General features: G+C 38.4%; 1 protein-coding gene across 8 annotated transcripts in view; it reads left to right on the forward strand.

The window, feature by feature from the left end:
• Window positions 1-21409, forward strand: part of LOC150091676 (uncharacterized) — a 480181-nt gene that overhangs the window by 185642 nt on the left and 273130 nt on the right. For 5 of the 8 annotated variants that reach the window (XM_090376320.1, XM_090376307.1, XM_090376350.1 and 2 more), the window contains exon 3: window positions 17088-17409. The exons of 2 other annotated variants lie outside the window; for them this stretch is intronic. The gene's annotated coding sequence lies outside the window, so the exon portion shown is untranslated. Of the gene's footprint in view, window positions 1-17087; window positions 17410-17486; window positions 17610-21409 lie in introns of those variants that run through there. One more of the 8 variants, XM_090376332.1, reaches the window with a different exon arrangement.

Here is a 21409-nt window from a genome sequence, read left to right on the forward strand (position 1 = left end):
CAAAAACTTCATCTCATCAATAAACATGAAAAACGTGCTCAAGTGCCAACTGCTTGATTGCACATTTAAAAAACAAGGAGATGTCGCTTTCGTTGACAAGGTCATACTTCGAATTTTACGTTGTAAATTTAGTAGGAATGAAAATATCATTGTTTATTTATTTAAAAAAAATAATAATAATATATATTCCCACTGTAGTATACTTTTGTAAATGTGAGTACAATATTGAAAATATATAAATAAATTTCTGTTTTTTCGCATTTACGAGATTTACAAGATTTACGAGATTTACCCATTTACAAAAATAATTTCAGCGAATGATAATGAAACTATGAAAACTCAGTTTGAATAAATAATTGTGTAAATAGTCTCTTTACATATTCTTTCGGGTCAAGCTCACACATTTTGTATATGTAACCCGTTGTTATATACAAGTCGGACTTATATCACCCTCCTGAAATGTCGTCCCAGAATGGATCCTTTTGGGGAATAATAATAATTTACGCTTAGGTAATATTTTAACCCCTGACAGCTCAAACAACTCTTACAAAATCTCTCATGTTGTTTTCGGGGTTGATGGTACAGTCTTGTCGTGAGGAGCCATGGAGGGATTTTGGGAGGAACCGCACTAGCTCCCTTTTGCTTCTCTAAAGTACGTTAGATATGTTCAGTCGATTAAAGTTTGGTGATCTGTTCAACTCAACCTGTCTGCAGAACATTATCGTTTATTAAAATAAATTCAGGACTTCTGAAAAGTTTTACACGGACTCAGTCCTTCTAACTTTGAGCTTTCCTCAAAGATCGGTGCTGTCTAATGTCCAGATCTTTCATGATATCTTCTCTTACTACTACTACCCCCCAGAGGGACGTTACTCCACGTTCTCCTCCCCCCCCCCAGATGAAAAACGTCGAGATTCCAGTTTTAAGACTGAATTTAGAGTCATCTGTAAGGAGAACATTGACGCACTGGTCTTAGCTTTCAGATACTGTGTTGTTGTCTGTTCTGTTCTGTGTAAAAAACTTAGTTTCCGGAAGAAAACCATGATATCCTCCCCTGAGACCGACTAAAAGACCCATAAAAATTCCTGAGACTAAAAGAAGATCCATAAAAATTCCTTGCGTCATTGACGGGATTCGAACTCAGGTCTTTTCCACCCGGTGTGGGGAGGATGGTAATTATACCTAACTGTGCCACCCACTAGGGCCAGTACTCTGTTGTCTACACCAAGTGAGACGCGTGCTCTCGTGTGACATGAGGAGAGTAAACACATATCATGGACTATCTCCCATAGAGTCAGTTTTTCTGAAACATTCTGTATGCAGTTTGCCTTGAAACTGTCGTTTGTGTGTCCGCTGATAGCTTCAGAGGGAGTCGCCTGGCAGGTACCTTCCTCACTGGTGTTGCCCTCTGATATTTCGATTCTCTTGTCGATTACGAGAAGAATTTTTATGGGCCTTTCTCACAACGTGACTGAGTCAGTTGGTCTCAGGTGAGGGTAGCATGATGTTTCTCTTGAAAATTCGGGTTTTTCGTCTAGAAAAACAGGCAAATCGACCGCAGAACACATGCAATTTATAGAGATAATATACTGTAATGGCCCAATATGGCTTAAGTCGCTGATGTGCCTTAAACTGCACGACAACAACAAAAACAGCTACTGTTAATGCTAGATAGCGGTCATCTTGGAATGTTGTAAGGCCTATTTCACATGAAAGAATTTTATCGCTCCAAAACGTACGAAAGTTATTTTGGTGGCTAAAGGATTACAGCGCAGTGGTCAGCTGTGCTATAATCCTTGATGTGAGTCTATGCTATAACCCTGCATGTGAGTCCTCTAGTATACCATGGAGATGTTTCAAATAAAGGCAGTAAATTATTTAAAATTGGGCACTTAATGTGTTCATTATCTTGACAGTATAGTGGATATAAGAAAAAAATGTCTTTAATTATTGTTTTTATTTATTTTTTTACAAATTAACATTAAACTATGATTAAAATTATTAGTATTAGTAATGGCCGCATGGTGCAAGAAAGCCTATGGCTTATGCTGCACCAGCCAAAAAAAAAAAAAACCGAACAAAACAATGATAAAAAAATAAAATAAAATAAATAATAATAATTAATGGAAAAAAGGAAATTGAACCTATCATCCTATGCGCTTACCTGACCCGAAGGTACTATCCAGATGACATTTGCATTTCCCCAAACTGTCAGCCTCTACCACCCATGTAGGCAACTTATTCCAGTAATTTATAACTCGCTGGCTAAAATAAAACTTCCTGCAGTCCAATCTAAACATTTACCCTCCATAACTTGAATTTATGTCCCCTAGTTCTAGCATCATTTATAATCTTGAAAATTTCGTTCTCATTCATTTTACTGATGCCTCTCAGCGCCTTAAACACCTCAATCAAATCTCCTCTAAGGTGTCTAGTTTCCAAACTCTGCAACCCACATATTCGAAGTCTTTCTTCATAAGGACGCCCCTTTGCTGATCTCACCAGGCGAGTGACCCGTCTTTGCACCCTTTCAAGAAGCTCGATGTCTTTCTTTAGGTGCGGTCTCCATACCTGAACACAGTATTCCAAGTGTGGTCTAACAAAATCCTTATATAATGCGATTATCACGTCCCTATCTCTACTTGCAAAAGTTCGATAGATCATTGATAGGACACCATGGGCCTTCCTTGCAACCTGTTTACAATGCTCAGAGAATTTCATGTCTGACCGTATCGTAACACCCAAGTCCCTTTCCTCCAGTACTGGGTTTAGTTGAACTCCACCAAGTGAATAAGTTATTTTGGGATTACTGTTTCCCCAGGTGTAATACCTTACACTTTGTTGGATTAAAGCATAGCTGCCATTTTTCTGACCATTCCTGAAGTCTATCTAGGTCTCTCTGAAGAAGCTGAGCTTGACAGTGATCATTAACTACTCTACCAATTTTAACATCATCTGCAAATTTAGACATCACGCCCTCTATCCCTTCATCAATGTCGTTTATGAAAATTAAAAACAACAGTGGTCCTAATACTGATCCTTTGGGAACCCCACTTCTTACATCAACCCGATCTGAGGAATAGCCATTTATCACAACCCTCTGCCTCCTGCCCTGAAGCCATCCTGCTATCCATCTAAGGATTTTCCCAGTGATTCCAACCTGTTCCAGCTTATAAAGCAACCGCTCATTTGGGACTGAATCAAAAGCTTTGCTGAAATCTATGGAGGAATGGCTATTCTGAGGAATGGCTATTCCTCAGATTGGGTTGATGTAAGAAGTGGGGTTCCCCAAGGATCAGTATTAGGACCACTGTTGTTTTTAATTTTCATAAACGACATTGATGAAGGGATAGAGGTCGTAATGTCTAAATTTGCAGATGATGTTAAAATTGGTAGAGTAGTTAATGATCACTGTCAAGCTGAGCTTCTTCAGAGAGACCTAGATAGACTTCAAGAATGGTCAGAAAAATGGCAGCTGTGCTTTAATCCAACAAAGTGTAAGGTATTACACCTGGGAAACAGTAATCCCAAAATAACTTATTCACTTGGTGGAGTTCAACTAAACCCAGTAATGGAGGAAAGGGACTTGGGTGTTACGATACGGTCAGACATGAAATTCTCTGAGCATTGTAAACAGGTTGCAAGGAAGGCCCATGGTGTCCTATCGATGATCTATCGAACTTTTGCAAGTAGAGATAGGGACGTGATAATCCCATTATATAAGGCTTATGTTAGACCACACTTGGAATACTGTGTTCAAGTATGGAGACCGCACCTAAAGAAAGACATCGAGCTTCTTGAAAGGGTGCAAAGAAGGGTAACTCGCCTGGTGAAATCGGAAAAAGGGCGTCCTTATGAAGAAAGACTTCGAATATGTGGGTTGCAGAGTTTGGAAACTAGACACCTTAGAGGAGATTTAATTGAGGTGTTTAAGGCTCTGAGAGGCATCAGTAAAATGAATGAGGACAAAATTTTCAAGATTATAAATGATGCTAGAACTAGGGGACATAAATTCAAGTTACGGGGGGAAATGTTTAGATTGGACTGCAGGAATTTTTATTTTAGCCAGCGAGTTATAAATTACTGGAATAAGTTGCCTACATGGCTGGTAGAGGCCGACAGTTTGGGGAAATTCAAAGGTCATCTGGATAGTACTTTCGGGTAAGGGAAGCGCATAGGATGATAGGATTAATTTCCTTTTTATTTATTTTTTATTTCATTTTATTAGTTTTATTTATTTATTAATTATTATTATTTATTTATTTATTTAATTTTTGTTTTTATCATTGTTTTGTTCGGATTTTTGATTTTTTTTTTTTTTTTTTTTTTTTTTTGGCTGGTGCAGCATAAGCCATAGGCTTTCTTGCACCATACGGCCGTTACTAATACTAATACTAATTAGTCTCAATGGTTCAATGCACTCACTTGCCATCTCCCTTAAGATTATGGGGTATATTCCATCAACTCCAGGAGCCTTACTGGCCTGTAGTAGGCTCGAAAGTTTTTTCATTAAATAATCTTGCTTAATTTCAATATCATTAATTATATATTTTTCAACTTCGTTCCCACAATTTCCCATTTGCCACAAAAGGTTTTTCATTTGTAAGTATCGATGCAAAATAACTGTAGAGTTCATCTGCAACGGCAGCTGGTGTATTTAATAATATCGCCTTTCCCTTACGTAAAGGTCCGATCTGATTTGTCTTGCTCTTCTTGGCATTTATATATGTGAAGAATTCCTTATCTCCTTGCTCTGTTTGCCAGTGATTTCTCATAAACTGCCTTTGCCTGTCGAACCTTTTCTGTGGCTCTATTACAGATCACCTTGTAGCTGTTATAGGCTTCAGTACTTTTTATTGCTCTGTAACCTTTCCATGCCACCTTTTTCTGCTCAAGTAATGTGGCAACATCACTATTTATCCAACTTGGAACCTTCCTCGTGGAGTATTTTTTAATGGTATTATCACAATAACTAGTAGATATTTTCATAAGCATATAAATGCACACAGAGATGTCCTGCATTTTAAGCATATCTATCTGAAATATATTTTAAAAGTAGTGTTTAAATAAACATTTAAGAATGAAACTTTAAGAATAAAAACTTTAAAATAAAAGTATTATACGAAGTTCTCAATATACGCTTTTTTAAATTTTTTTCAGAAGCCAGAATTTGAGAGCCAGATTTGCTTCCTCTGTTTTCCGCGCTGTAATTATATATATTTTTGTGTATATTATGCAAAATACAAAATTAAACTGCAAGAAAAAATGGCTTCTTGCTTGAAATCTAGGAGTCCATCCCCTTTTCCCTTCGTGTCTGTTCCTTTCTTTCCTAGTTTGGTAAAGCAATTTTCCCTTCCTCCTCCTTCTCCCCTCTTTTCTGTATCCATTGTCTTCACTGTACTGAGAAAAAGGTTAATAATAATTGTAATAGAGTCTTATTAAATGTCTTTTTCTCTAGACAAATAGAATGTTCAGAATATTTGAAATAATTTTTGTGTGGTTTCATAAGATAAAATTGGTCAAGATGGAGTTGATAGAAGATTCATAAATTCTCTGTTGCGTCATTGAACTGCACAGAATACATTTTTTACCTCAAAACTGTTTTTCTTCTTTTTTTTACTTTACATCTGTAATTTTATGGCTTCACAGTGCATAAAACTAGAAGGCCATATTGAAGAAAGTTATCCATTTCAAGGTTTAAACGAAGGCTGTTTCTCTTTGTGCGTTGTGACAAGATTGTTAGTATCTCCTAGAGATCATTTCGCCCATTGTCATTATTTTGAAATGTCCTTCAGCGGGATCCTGTGTGTTTCCTGGTATTTTTTTGCTCTAAACATTGAATATTTGTAACCTCTCTCTCTCTCTGTTGTTGTCGAAGTTGTCCAACTAACAACTTGAACATATATAAATTAAAATATCCATTGTCAGTTATTGCAGTTAACTTCCTTGTTACATCCCAATTCTTACCAACCCTGGGGGGGGAAAGGATGATTTCAGTTTTCTTCATATAATCATATGGCAGTGAGTGGTGAACAAAGTTCTGTTAATGACGTTCACTCTATATGATCAGTCCAGCCCCCATGGCGCCTCAGTAGCCAGGTGGGAAGGAGCAGCAGTGCGTAGCACACGCTTCTTGATTAGACCGGGGTTCGAGCCCGTCACCACCAAATACGGAGGATGCGGAAAGGTCAGGGAATGACCACCGCATATCCCCGGAGCAATATGGCCTTAGTTGCTAATGCTCCTAAAAACCAAATAACTAACCAGCCCCCCATAAATTACTTTCACAGTTTTAATGCCAACATGAAAATAGATACAAAATCCTTTTACCTTGTGATATAGTATAGCAATTATCTGTTGTGCTTTCACTATACTTGGCATTAATTTTAATTTAATCTTTGGTCTGCTTTTTGTTTTTCGTTAAACAGAAAAATATCCTAATAATTGCAGTGGTGTCCAAAAGTTAAGTTGCAGACGACAGAAGTGCAGTTATGTGCAGAATAATTGATAAGTAAATGAAATTTGGCGGAACTTATGTCTAAAAGATAAAGCATATTACAGTAGACTTTCAAAATAACGGCATCTTCGGGGATTCAAGGTGCCGTTTCGATTCCAGATGATCCTGGCCCATCTTTTGACAACGCTAGGTGGGTCAGAGTTTCTTTTGAGACAGTACGTGCTCTACTGGAACTGGCCTACCTCCCCGTGGTGTGGACGAATACCCAGAATCATCTGTCCAGGTGACTGGTGCTTCTCGGTAGCCATAGGTCAGAACAGAACACAAACAGAATACATGCAAACCTACATAACAAATTTCTGGCTCTTTTACAGTTGACTGTTCTTCACGGAGATACGAGACGGAGTTGAACAGACGTTCCAGGTAGCACCCTATACATATACACATGTGCATGTCTTCGACCAACCCTGGGGGGGTTGGTCGAAGGGGGGGTTTCAATTTTTCAGTTTTCTAGAAAGTTTTATTTTTAATATGTTTAATGCAGAAATAATGAGGCTAAATAAGAAATAGAAAGATTAAGAATGCGATTTTAATAACTGCGCATCAAAAACAAACATGTTGACGATAATGTAATCTTCTGCTATTAATACATTCCTACCTACATCCTGTTCTATTTTCCTTATTGTATAACATTTAGTCTGCGCGGTAGCACAGTGGTATGGTCACCGTCCTCCTCACACCGGATGGAAAAGGTCTGTTTCGAATTCGCGAGGAACTTTTATGGGCTTTTTTCACTCCGTGGCTGAGTTAGTCGGTCTCAGGCGTAGATAGTAAGGTTTTTTCCCTATACACATGTGTATATGTAAGAAATTACCTGGTGACCCTAATGTCGTTTGGATTATATCAAGTTTATCACTAAGCTTTAATGTTCATCTTTTCTTTGTATGATCTTTAGGAGCCATAGTGAGGGTTTTTAATTTAAAGTAAATCTAAAACAGAGATATAATTCGTGATATCAGTACAGAATTCACTTTCAAAATGGCGAACGTAAACAAATACAGTAATCACGTGACTTGCAATTTTCTTATTTCGGCACTGCAAGACATCTCGCTGTATGTAAACGTCTGATCTGGATGTGCCTTTATCTCAACTGTGCCGTTATTTCGACAGTCTACTGTATTTCTGAAATATACACATTAACTCATTCGTGCCTGAAAATGACTATTCGACAAATTAATTTGGCCTGGTTAAGAGCATGAATAGCCCTGATAGCTAGGCAGCACTAACCCTACGCCATTCTATACATGTTCGGTGGGATTCAATTTTGAGATGTCGGTATCCATTCCATTTAAAAGGTGTCGTCACTCTCGAGAAAGGCCTCCACCAGTTGCGCTCTGGAGGGAGGGTTCAGTATCGTACAATATTAAGGATTTACGTATCCTCACAGAACCTACGTATCCTTTCTCAAAGAGGTGAAGCTCTCTTAGTACGTTGTATATTATCTCTTCGTAAGCCATCAGACTTCTTCCCATTTGTCCAACTAAATGGATTGTCACCACAACAGTGCTCCAGCTGACGAAGTTTTTGTCAGAATAGATAATTTTGCTACTTGATCATTATTCGCTTGATTTTACTTTGCGACTTTTTACCAAGTTGAAAAACACAGTAAAAGGAAGATTTTCAAACATCGACGGCATTAAAGAAAATGGAATGGGTATTTCAAAAGAAGAGTCGAAGAAATGTTTTTCAGTAGTGTAGCCATTATCGGTTAAAGTGAATAGAGTAGGTTGCTGACTATACAAGCTAATTGAGGATTGACAATTCAGAAAGTTTCATATTCGATTGCAAAACTGGTACCATTAGCATTGTTTTCAATGATATCGTTAATGGAAAGCATTATGCGTTTGTGTTTTGTACACTCTTTTGCAAAATGGTGACATCGCGGTGCCGTGCAATTCATTGTACCACGCTGTACATTTTACAATTTACCACAAGTATAGCATTAAATAGGTTAGGGAATCAGCATTTAACGTCACTTTACTTCAAATGCTCAGACTTTAAAAAGCAAAGAATATAATTGTAACTGTAAGAATGTAATTGTAGCACAATACTGAAGGCATTATTATAGTGAGTCTTCACTATACATTATCGATTACCACAAGAGCAAAATTTCTAGTTCTTACCTAATACTGTATAACTTCATACAAACAGAATTCCAAACATTAATGCACTTTTAATTTTACTTAAATTTCTTAAACCCAGTATAATCCTGGTTATAGGAAATAATTGGGACCGAGAATCTTTGGGATAGTCGATTTTTTTCAGAAAAATTGTTTTAAATGCACTATTTACATAGAAAAGGGAAGAAAGAAAAACAGTGAAAGAAAATTAGAGTAAAAAAATATGCATTTATAATTTTATTTATGCATCGTGTATATACCTACATGCTTATACAGATTTAAAATGGAGATACTACTGTATACAGATAAAAATATAAATTTAAAGAGTACAGGTGTATCAAAAAAACAAAAAAACAAAAAAAAAAAAAAAAAAAAACTATTAAGTTTGACGTGTTCGGTGAAAAGAGCCCAGCAGGCTGTCTAGATTATCCATACCTCTTCTATATAACGCCAACCACGCTGATGCGATTCACGAAACTTTTGCTAGGAAAAAAAAAAGAAAAAAAGAAGAATGATAATAAATAAAGAAATAATCATAAGTTTCATATGCAATAGAAAATTTCTAGCTCGTTTTTAGAGTGAAGATGTTATTAATCCACAGTGGCTGGCGTTGCACAGAAGTGACGCGGATTTTCATCCAATTCACTTCTGTGTAATACCGAACTCGTCTATACATCATTTAGAATGCTTTATAATAAATGGAATTATGATTTTGTTATATCCATACGTTAGTTTATTTATTATGGTTATATATTAACAGCAACGCAAAACACTACTCAAAATGCTATTTAAAACGGATGCTGCCAAGGCAAAAGCCAAATACACCCACGGTAAATTTTTCCTTGAGAATCACTGAGGTAGTCAGATTATCTGTGGTTGGAAGAGGCTAGTCCCTGATGCCGTAGTGCATGACGGTACGAGCAGTACTTTAAATAACCTGTTAGAATTTTGAACGTAACAGAACTTTTAAACCGATGCTAACTGGCCATTGAACTTTGTACTTTGGATTGAACTTACACGTGCTGGTCCTTGTTGACGTATTTGGATGCCATGCACGTGGAAACTCAGCTCTTACTAAGTTGATATAGTGGTTGCGGTTCGAATTTAAAGCTGTGCTTATTTGATTCTTTATATATATATATATATATATATATATATATATATATATATATATATTTTTTTTTTTTTTTTTTTCAAGGCACAATTAGGTAGTATTGTGCACGTCATATTATGAATCTAGCTTGTCTTGCACAATATCGTCTTATATTAGGGGCAGCATTTGCCTTCTAGTTCTAGGAATGCTTTCTTCTTTTCGGTCACGTATGAGGCAAGATGTTTTTTGATGCTCACGAAATCTACGAAAACACGAACTGGAAGTATCTCGAGTAGCTGGTTGATAATGATATCTATTGTGCTTCTCTCTCTCTCTCTCTCTCTCGCCGGCGAAAATTAATCGCCGGCAATTATAATGTCGAAGTTATCTTACGTAAAATGGAAACGGCCTTCTGTGCAAGCCAAACGAGTGTTGTAATCGTATTCTGATATTTTGGTTTCCTAGGAAGGTAGCTTCGGCCAAAGTCAAGATGGAAAAATCCGAAATTTTTCTTTATTGGAAATAATATTTCAGTTTTAGCAATCGCATAACAGTTTCCTGATTATGCAATTATATTTATATTTATTTAAAAGATAAATATAACGGCCATAAATAGGAAACTGTTGTGAAACACAAACATTACTCACTACATTAATCGATTTACTACTGCTACTTTTTCATAAACTTTTTTCCTGGAAAGAATATTGGTCAGCAATTGTGTATCGTGGGTTGATTTACATGTTATGTAGTTTTTTTTTTTTGTTTGTTTTTTTTTAACCTTTGCTTGAAATCTGTTGACTCAATTCCATTTGAAGAGGCCTTTGATTTTTTTGAATCTAGACCTCTCCAAACGAGTGACAAGGGGCGAAAACCACTCTACCGTCACTAGCTCATAGTCACGTCGAACCCATAGTTACGCAGTTTGATGTAAGATGGCTCCTTTGGCCAATTTTCCGCTCCTATCGAGCTTCAGTTCCTCGCAGAAACGTCTCAGTAGGTTAGAATAATATTCGGCTGTTTCGATTTTTTTGTCACAGGGTGCGCCTATGTTCAAAGTGCTGCACAAGCTCACGACAACACTTCACTCTTTCCCGCTTCTGATTGCCATTCAGTGATTTAGGAACCACCTCGAAGAAACGGTCTTCGTTCCTAAAACATTCACCTCAATTGCGTGAGCTCGCTCATGTGAGATGTTGTTTCAATGTGCTTCACTGTTATTCTGCCGTCTTGCACGATCAGGTCATGAATGGCATCCACATTTCTAGGTGTTGACACAGAAAACAGGCCTCCCACTGCGAGGCGCATCTTCAACACTGTCTCGTCCATGCTTAAATTCTGCAACCCACTTCAGACAAGCTTCCCCTAATGTTTGCTGTATGTCTTCATGAATTTCTTTTAGCAGCTTTCTTTTAAATGAAGGTGCTCACTGACTGCACGGTGGACTGGGACTGGCGCAGCCACCTGGAAATCTCACCAGTAAAGACAAATCCTATCCTGCTTAAAGGCTCTCTGAACGTAGCGAGGCCACCACAAATCAAAATCCAGGGGAGAACTATCCGGTTAACAGCCGAGATGAGATATCTTGAAGTGATCTTGGATAGGAACCTATCTTTCACGCCACACCTGAAATATCTATATGCCAAAATTCGAAAATATACTGCACTCGTGGCAAGATCGCACGTCGGGACTGGGAATTGAAGCAACGCGCGCTCACCCTCTTCTCTATGACTATGTTAACCCCCATAATCACCTGTACATCCGTGATCTGGTTTTCAAAGGCCATCACAGCAGTTAACAAGAGGAAGCTTGACTTCATTCAGCTCGTCATCCTACTCACCATCACCCGGCCCTGCTGCACGGTCAGCACCCATGCCTTGCAAGTGCTACCACTAGATATAGAAATAGTCAGATGTAGTTTGCTTTATATGCTTTCCAAAGGTAAAGCCATCTGCTGTCTGGATTTTACCACCGACCCCTCAAATAACATCAAGGCCGAGAAGGAGCGCTTCACTGCATACTTGCAGCAGGTCTGGCAGGCTAGATGGACACACTCTACAAAAGGAGAAGTCACCAAAAAATTCATACCTGCAATTGCAACAGTATACTTGAAATCTCCCACATGGTTCTCCCCTGGCCTCTACTTCACCTTTCTGTTAACCGGCCATGGATCTATCAGATGAAAGCTCGTTGCACTTGGGATCACCGAAAATCCACAATGCCTCTGTGGTTCCCTCGAAAGTTGGGACCACCTGATGTACAAGTGCGGAATATATGCAGACTTAAGATGCCTCCTCTTGACTAGGATACATTACCTTCCTAAAAACCAAGAATAGCACATCTTCGAAAGAGAAGACTATGTCGCCTTTACGCGATGTGCACAAGACTTATTCACACGACGGAAGACCCTGCTATATAGTCACTATCTGGATAATCATCTAAACCAAGAAAAGACAACTACCTAAATTTTGGGAATCGATGTACAGGCAGCAAACGAGACTACACCACCAAATCCGAGAAGATCCAGTATAAGACAGCCACAGCTGAATTCCTATTTATATCCATACCTACTTAGATACAGACCACCGGATAGGACTTTAACCACCAAACTAGACATCACCACTGAAACTGACATTACGATCGGATCTTAATGAGAAGAGTAAGAAGATTGTGCGCCAAATGGCGATCGCGTTTGTGCTCCATTGCACAGCAACTTTACTTCCACTCCCTTCCCCTATTTTCGTCTGATGGATGCATTCCATTGTGCCTGGGGAATGCCTTCTTCTTCATCCATACTTCTACCTGTTCCTCCCCTTACTTGATTCTAATGCCTTCACACTCTTAACTTTTTTTTTTTAATTGATCTCTGTCAGGAAGCTTAGGCGACTCTGGCAAAGACCAACCAGAGAATAATGGACAGCCTGGCTACCTCCTGATTACCTGCACACACCTACCACCTGGTGTGTGTGCGGGCAATCGGGTTCCACCAAGGGCCCTATGGCCAAATGCCAAGACATCCAACAGAACCGAACACAATACTGCATATTCAACAAGAACACTTTTCTGACATTTACAGTAGTTCTGTATTTCTTCACAGCGTTACATATGACGCAGATGTGAGAAACCACAGGTGGCGCATGACCATAATATTATGCACACTATGACTGCACGGTTCTTGATTAGCTCAACGGTTGTCATCTTCATTCACCTTCCACACTTCCTCGCACTCTGTGAAAGAGAAGACTATAATTACTTGGAGGGGCGGGAAGGGAGTTCTACGTGATTGTTCATCATGTTAACTCCTGAAACGCAGCCATTAATTAGTTTAAGTGCTTGGCTTTGATGTGGTTCAGTTCCTTTAAAATTGTATCATTCCGATAATAAATTACTTAACCTACCACGTAATATAATAGTGTAGTGTCTATCAATTCATTAACTTAAGAGAAGACTATAGTTACAAAACAGAAATTTTCTGTGAACACACAAAAGTCTCAGCACAGATTGGCAATATTGTGTTTCACGAAATAACTTTCGAACCCCCCCCCCCCCCACCTCGTAGATTATGTCTGCAAATTTCATGTGTTCTTTTGTCGATTTGCTTGTTTGCTGGACGCAAAACCCGAGTTTTTTTTTTTTTTTTTTTTTTGGTAGTTGTTGGCGCATTAGCTTCTGTGGCCATATTGCACCTCTCAAGGTTTTTGCAGTACTTTGATCCAAGCCCGAGGCGGGATTCGAACCCGCGACCTTTGGGTTGCCAGGCAGGCACTTTACCCACCCGGCTAGCCCGGTCGGCAAAAACCCGAGTTTCCAGGAATCATATAACCCTCTTCTGAGACCCACTAACTCAGCCACTTTGTAAACAAAGCCTATAAAAATTCCTCGCGTTATTGACGGAATTCAAACCAGGATCTTTTCCATCCGGTATGGGTTGGTTGTTGTAGGGTTTTAGGCGCATCAGCAGCTTAGGCCATATTGCGCTGTATATAATATACGAGTATGTCTGTAAATTGCGTGTGTTCTGTGTTTGTTTCCTGTTTGCGGGATATAAAACCCGAATTTCTGCGAGAAAAAGCGATGCAATATTCTCCTCAGACCAACTAACTCAGCCACGTTGTGAAAAAGACCCACACATATTCCTGGCGTCATCAACGGGATCGAACTCAGGTGTTTTCCACTCGGTATGGGTAGGATGGTGATTATATCAACTGCGCAACCACGAGGGCCCGGTGTGGGGAGGAAGATGCTTATATGTACTTGTGCTAATCGCGAATGCTAATTAATATACACTGTTTCCCGTTAAGAAATACAAATTAACCAATTTATTGAAATTTAAAAGAAGGGCGTACGGTACATCAAGTTTTTTGAGAAGTAGTCTAATGTATTTCTGTCAGAAAATCAAGGGAATCATTGAATGGAATGTGTCGTCTAATCCTTGTCAGGTCTTGAAATTAATAACATGCAGGTATAGCCTACATTGGGAGAAGGGTAACATACAGCACATTAAAATTATTATGATATACAGTAATGCTGCGCAGTATAATAAAAAGTAAATTACTTCTGCCAAAGTATATCGTACACAGTTGGTAATGAGATATTGCCAAAATTTCTCTCCAGCGGGACTTTACTTTGCCAAAGGCTCACTGTAATGCAGGCTAATATACAGTCATATTCAGCAGTAACGTGCATAAATAAGCAATCTTTGAATTCTTAATTTTTTTTTTTTTTTGTCAATTGTCTGAAAGTTTCTGTGTAGATTTTGTTTACAAACATGACAATCTACAAGTTGTTTAGCATTTGGGCAATACGTTAAGATGCTTCATAGAAATAACGGTACCCAGAAACTCATTAAGTTCGCGGTTGCTAATTATCTTGTTCACAAATTTTAATTGGCAGTCTCGTTATTTTCTAACGAATTCCCCCATGTGGTAGGAGTATGATAAACATTTTTTGGCTCCGAGATGGATAATCATTGCCCCTCACAATAAACTTTTAAACACTACTTGGACAAGATAACAGCTAAATTTACCAGTTATCATTTAGTTTTTCGAAATTTTGAAGGTTCAACTGTAATGGATTTCTGCATGACCCATCATTACAAGCAACACACCCATAGGGATGTTGCTTCACTGTACGATTCATCTTCTTTCCAGCGAAGTCGATGTTCAGAATTTACATGAAACTCAACTAAGGTGCCACCGATCAGGTATCCACTTTACTGAACTAATCTATTACCCAATGGCAAATCCTCCGCCCTTCTCAGTTTTACAGGAATTTGCTACACAGGTTTTTAATAGACCGCGTAGATTACTTGACACTACCTTTTCTGAAACACCTTCAAATTAGAATTCTGACGTAAATCCTTTTACTGATGTTTAATTTGCTTGGACTCATCGATTGATTCTGTTGAACGTAATTGTTGACTTGGGTAGAAATCGCTGTGATTTCTGATCTGCATTTAATGATGTGACCTACACGTTTGAGCTGCCGTTCAATCGATGTTGAATTGACTTCTGGACTCACTACTTTAAAGACTACTTTTACGACCCAACTTGAAAACCGTCCTGACTTGAAGTTCAGTTTTATTTATTTCCTTAGGGTAGTTTTAATTCTTTTTTCTGCTAACCCCTTCGGAAACAGGATTCACTGGTCTCCAGCGCCACCGAAGGATACTAGAGACGGGATAATCCACTCGATGGTACTCATTCTGGCTACCTGGATACAGGAACTGCTGGCATCCACTGGTATTGTATTATCTCCAGTGGATGCGGGACTCACTGTGGTTTTAACCATCTTATGTTAGGAGGTTGTTGGCACCCACAGGACTTGTGCTACTTCCTGTGAGCTGGATATAGTCCGTTTAGGATAGTACGCGTATAGCCCTCATAGATAGCACAGTTGGTATAATCACCGTCCTTCCCACATCGGGTGGAAAAGACTTGAGTTCGAATCCCGTCGGTGACGTGAGGAATTTTTATGGACCATTTTCCCAGCGTGGCCGAGTTAGTTGGCCTCAGGCAAGATTAACTTGTTTTTTCTTCCTGGAAACTCGGGATTTTCGTCCAGCAAACAGGCAAATCAACTACAGAATACACGAAATTTACGGACTATATATATATATATATATATATACTCGGCGCAATAAGTTGCTAATGCGCCTAAAATCCTACAACCACAACAACTACGTGTATAGTTATGGCCTGCCTGCTCGTAGCGTGGACTGGGGAACAGCTTCTCAGTAGTAAAGTTTTCCAAAAACAACTAAAAAACACACAACAGCATAACATAGCACTACACCTATTTCTGGCCATTGTATGAATTTTGTATATCATCACGGAGAATCATGGCAGGGTTGAACTAACGTTTAAGAGCCGCCCTACATAACACACGCACTAAATGGCAAATCCTCCGTGAGAGTATAGTGGTTTCACCACTTGCCATTCGTTTGGAGAGGTCTTCGGTCGAATGCTGTCGAGGACTAGAGAAATTCTTAAACGCCTCTTCAGTCGAGACTGTAGGGATTAGGTTTTTCAGTTCGCACAACATGCAACTCGATCTGTGAACCCACAGTTTGACAGATACGATATGCAATTTGTTTGTTTGTTTGTTTGTTATTTGGTTTTTTAGGAGCATTAGCAATTAAGGCCATATTGCTCCGGAGATATGCGGTGGTCATTCCCTGACCTTTCCGCATCCCCCGTATTTGGTGGTCACGGGCTCGAACCCCGGTCTAATCAAAAAAGCGTGCGCTACGCACTGCTCCTCCTCCCCACCTAGCCACGCAGGCGCCATTATGGTCAAAATTGCTGATGAGCCTGAAACCCAAAACAACTAACCAATTCCGTTTCCTCTACAGGAACTGAATTCCTTCTGATAGCATTTGGTTACCTTTGAGCATAAAACTCAAATTCCAGTGATTATTGGCAATGTTTTGAAGTTTTTCTTTTTTTTTTAAGAAAGAATGAATATCTCTTTAGAGTGTTAATAATAAGTTTGATATGTGCATTTCAATAGTATGGAATTTTGAAGAATCACTTTATTCAACTAATATGACTACAGCGAAGAAAAGTTGAGACAAACAGGCTTCTTAAAGATTCGCTTGCATTTTTCATTAAAAAAAAACAGTTCAGTATGTTTTTTTATGGGAAATTTGTACAGGCTAAGTTGGTGTTATAACCCCAGCCAGGCTCAGCTGTAAATATCAGAAGACTTGTGCGATTCAGTGAGTGGATAATTTAAGCAGTGTGTCCGAACGGTGGAATGTAGTTTGTTCACTAATAAAGTGACCTGTAATTAGTTTAATGACGCTTTTATAAAAGAGATATAAATTGTCGATTATAATTCCACTTTTTCCCCCTTTCAGCTATCCCGAGCACTTGACTGCGAACCCCATTAGTGCGCTGGCCTGTCCCAAGATATTTCGTATGCAGCACGATCCGCTGCCGGCAAATACGGGAACTGGTTCTACGAAATTCGGTTGTCCTAGTACGCGTCCTGTAGGACTCAGTGTCGCCATAGCTGCCACCAGTCTACCAACAGCTCAAGTGACCTCGCATAACTAGCTCAGGGTGGTCGACTGAGATTATCGTCGGCTGCAGCAGTGCTGCCCTCTTGTTGACACGTGGATATAACCGAAGGTTTACGGAGTGCACCAAAAAGGAGAGTAAACGAATATCGCCGTATTGGTGAGTTTCCCCCACCCACCCCACTTCTCCCTCACCCTTTTGTTCTTTGATGTTGTGACTGTGTGTTTGTGCACCTGGTCGGGATACCTGCGTCATGTGAATTACAGAAGGCAGTCAGGTGTTTACTGTTGCCTCTTAGGCGAACTGCATGGTCGTTATCCTGTGTCGGTTACTGATGTAGGATTAGAACAGCGGTGAAGGTAAACTTTTATGTGTGTGTGGCGTCTGCCTTCCGTATTAAGCGACTGCTACTGGTAACGTTTGCGATGTTTTGTCTTTCTGTTCATTACTGACAGAATAGCAGCTTGGATGTAGCATAGTTGCTCCTAAGTCGCCTTTTTTCTTTTTTTCTTTTTTTTCTTTTCTCTCGACAGGGCTGGTCAAATACGAAGCTGTTTTGAGGTGTTTTTCCGCGCTCGTGAAGGGTTTTAATTGCCATTTAAAATGATTTTTAATTATCTTCTCCTGAACGAATAGGGCTTTGACGAGAGAAGAATAAAATGTTCCTGCATGTACTCTTTCACAGAAGTTTCCTATTTGCCCTTTCATTTTAAGATTATCTTCGTATGACGAAAGCAAAGGGTGATAAGAAATGTGCTAGACAGTTCGTCCCGGTAGCCCCACGTGTCAATGTTGCTTGCACTTCCTTGATTGATTAATAAAACGTGTGGCTTAGGTGATTGACGCTTTAAATAAATGCTCCCACCTAAATCCTAGACCGATGTTCTTCCAGTGTTTTCAAGGTATTTCATGGAACTGTATGAGTCCACCCATCCATCCATCCATATCCTGTATTATGATACCACGTGTTTCCTAAGAAAATCAGTAGATCCTCAGTGTATAGATGTAACTTTCGGTATTAACAAGTTACACATATACGCGCGCGCGTGTGTGTGTGTGTAATTATTTTTTCCTTTATCTATGCCTGATGATCACATACGCAGAATTTCTGTGCGGAGTAACATATCATAGTCCTTTTCCTGAGCATGAAGGCTTGTTATGTCTGTTGGATCTTTCAGAATATGCGATAGAAACAGCCTCAAATATTTCCTTTCAGTTTATGCAACCCTAATTTATTTTAGGTTTCTGAACTAGTGATGTCTACTCTTAAATCGATATGATAAGTCGATAGTGATCAATTTGTTCTACTGAAGCAACTTTTCCGAGTACTCATTTTTCTTCGATTCTATTCCCTCTGTTTGTATGGGGTTTTCTGTTGCTGGAGGAGGGAGGAGAATTTGATTTTCTAAAGAAAAATCGCCTCGCCTCCTAAAAGGAAATATAAGCATGATTGGAACAGGTGCCATTCGAAGAAGTCAAAATGATCAATTATTTTTGGAAATAAAGCATTTCTTGCGTGAATTGTTTATCCTCTGGGTAATTTGGAACTAAATCCTTGATATAACCTTTATGTATCTGAAGAAATAGTCTATTTTAGTGTCAGTTAACGAGTTCGCGAATGTAACAGTAATTTTGCAGTTGTTCGAGACATGCCACAGGCAAGCCATCGTTCAGGATGCACGAGCGGTGTTTTCTCCTCTCCCAATTTTCTTAGATTTCTTTATAAGACCGTAATTTCGCTATTAGGTGGTGGTTGTTATGAAGTTCTTTTTATATTTTAGTGAGGGTAGCATCGCCTCGAGCTGCTTTATCTGAACGGACTATCATTATGTTGAGTTTTGTATTATCTGTTTTGCCAATTTAAGATAGGTTATTCTTCCAAATGCAACATCACCAGTTTTAAGATCTTACGAAACTTTTAAAGTTCTCTTGCATTACTATATAAGAGGAAATAATACTTGTATTCCTGCCAAAATTCCTCCGCCTATTTTGATTTGTGTGTTGTGTTTATTGTGATGTGTGCTTACTTATTTGGATGAATAGCTCTTAAGGTTACGTTTACTATGCTTCCATCAGAAACAGTACCGGTATACTGTATATTCTAGCGTATATGTTGACTCCATTTTTTTCACTTGGAAATTCGTGCTTAATATATTTTCTGAAGTAGAACCCCTTTTTATACAGCCATATTTCGCATCTCATAGCAATGAATTTCAAAATTTGCATTAAGAACCATGTCTGCATCTTAATTCGGTTAGTTCTGCTCTTTCCTTTAAAGGTTTACATTGTGATATTTTCTTACGCTGCACAGTAAATTGTAAAGAAAACGGTAAGCGTATATAGTACTACTACCTTATGTAGAAAGTCACGAAACCAGAACCTGTAGGCATAAGCGACGATGTGATACCGCTCTTATTAATGCTGTATGTGTACTTGGAGAAATTTAATTATATAACTAAGCCATTCCTTATGCTTGTTTAGTAGGCTTAAGGAATGGATCGGATTTACTTTTCGAGAATTAGAAAAGTAAACCCAAAAGCTTTACTTTTGGGTTTACTTTTCATAACAGTTTCATACTGTTTTCGTGTGATGAAGGTGAACAAATTCTTCAGTTTTAAAAGTGAGCAAAAAATGTAATAAATTGTAAAAATATTGATATTAATTCATATCTTTCTAATTTCAAGCATGTGCCTTTTCAAGTTTAGGATTTTATACCCTGCGTATAAGTTGAACTTAAAAGTTTAGATGAATTTTTAGTGCTTCAAAAGTCAACTTACGCCGGAATATTTGGTAAAGTAACCGCATTTATGTTCCAATTTCACTTGAGAATACCCAGCTTCGATAAATGAGCACTACAAAATGTACTGATGGCTCTTATAACTACATATAACTGTAAGTATATGCGCTTCCCAAAGGGAAAAACATGTTGAGCTTCACTAGCAGTAGTACAGTATTAAGGCATGCTGATAATTTTTAAATAGTAGGCGGGCTGAGATGTTTAGACATTCCAAGTTGCTCTACTGTAGTTTATTAACAGAATTTCAGTCTAATGAAATAAAAGGTAAAATGAAAAACAAATAAATATAAATAGATGTTATTTATATTTATTTATCTAAGACTATATGGCATTGTGTGTATTATGTCTGTACAAAGTGCGTGTTCACGTGCCGACTTGCATGTTATGCCGGTTGAAAAACCACCAATAACTTAAAGAGGAATCGCTAACTCTTCCTTCTCATCAGCTAACTACAGCCCGATTGGTGGCTTTCAAGAATTCCTACTAAAGTCTCCGTCTGGATTCGAACTCAGAGCTCTTCAAGTGTTGACAACCTTCAGATTACTTGAAGGTAATGTTTTTTGCGTGACTGGTAACATTTTTTTTTTTTAATTCTAAGCGGATCCTTATGAGATGTCATAATCACATTGCTTATACTGTATTTCTCTTCCTTTCGTTCATCGGATGATTAGGATATGTCTTTCAGATATCCGTACAGATAAAAATCCCGTGGCGTGAAGTATGATGAATTGTTGCAAATGAACCGTAGGTCCAGAATAAAATCATGCTTTACGACTTCCCACACCGCCAGCGTTTCAACGAATTTGTAGATAAAGCTGGTGTAAAATACGTTTTCGTCGTATGTCAGCCAAAACACCGATCTTGATCTGGTGCAACGAATTTTTTTTTTTTTTTTTCTCTTATGGGCCCTCTCGTGTCCAATGTCGGTTATTTTAGCTGTTTGTTTAACTTGAAAAGTGAAAATAGGCTTCATGGGTTAAAAACACATTTCCAAGGAAAGAAAGCGTGAACATGGGTTAAGAAATCATGATAAATATTTATCTTGGAAGAATGCAGTTTCAGAATCTTTACTAATCAGTACGACTGACTATTCCTATGTGCGGTAACATTAGTCCAACTCTTCATAATATGCAGTAAGACGAGGTCATCCTGGTTTTATATATATATATATATATATAAAGCATCCATAAAATTACTGAGTTTAGGTTGTAAAGATGTAAAATTATAGTTAAAGTGTAATATATAGAACACCCAATTAATGCCATCAAACGATCGAACATTACATCGGACGTTATGTATATACTAAATAGATACGTTATAGTGTAAAGTTAATATCTTTAAAGTTTGAAAATCCATATAGCC

Source organism: Mastigoproctus giganteus, chromosome 1, assembly GCF_048544385.1.
Source record: "Mastigoproctus giganteus isolate SK-2022 chromosome 1, ASM4854438v1, whole genome shotgun sequence".
NCBI lineage: Eukaryota > Metazoa > Arthropoda > Arachnida > Uropygi > Thelyphonidae > Mastigoproctus > Mastigoproctus giganteus.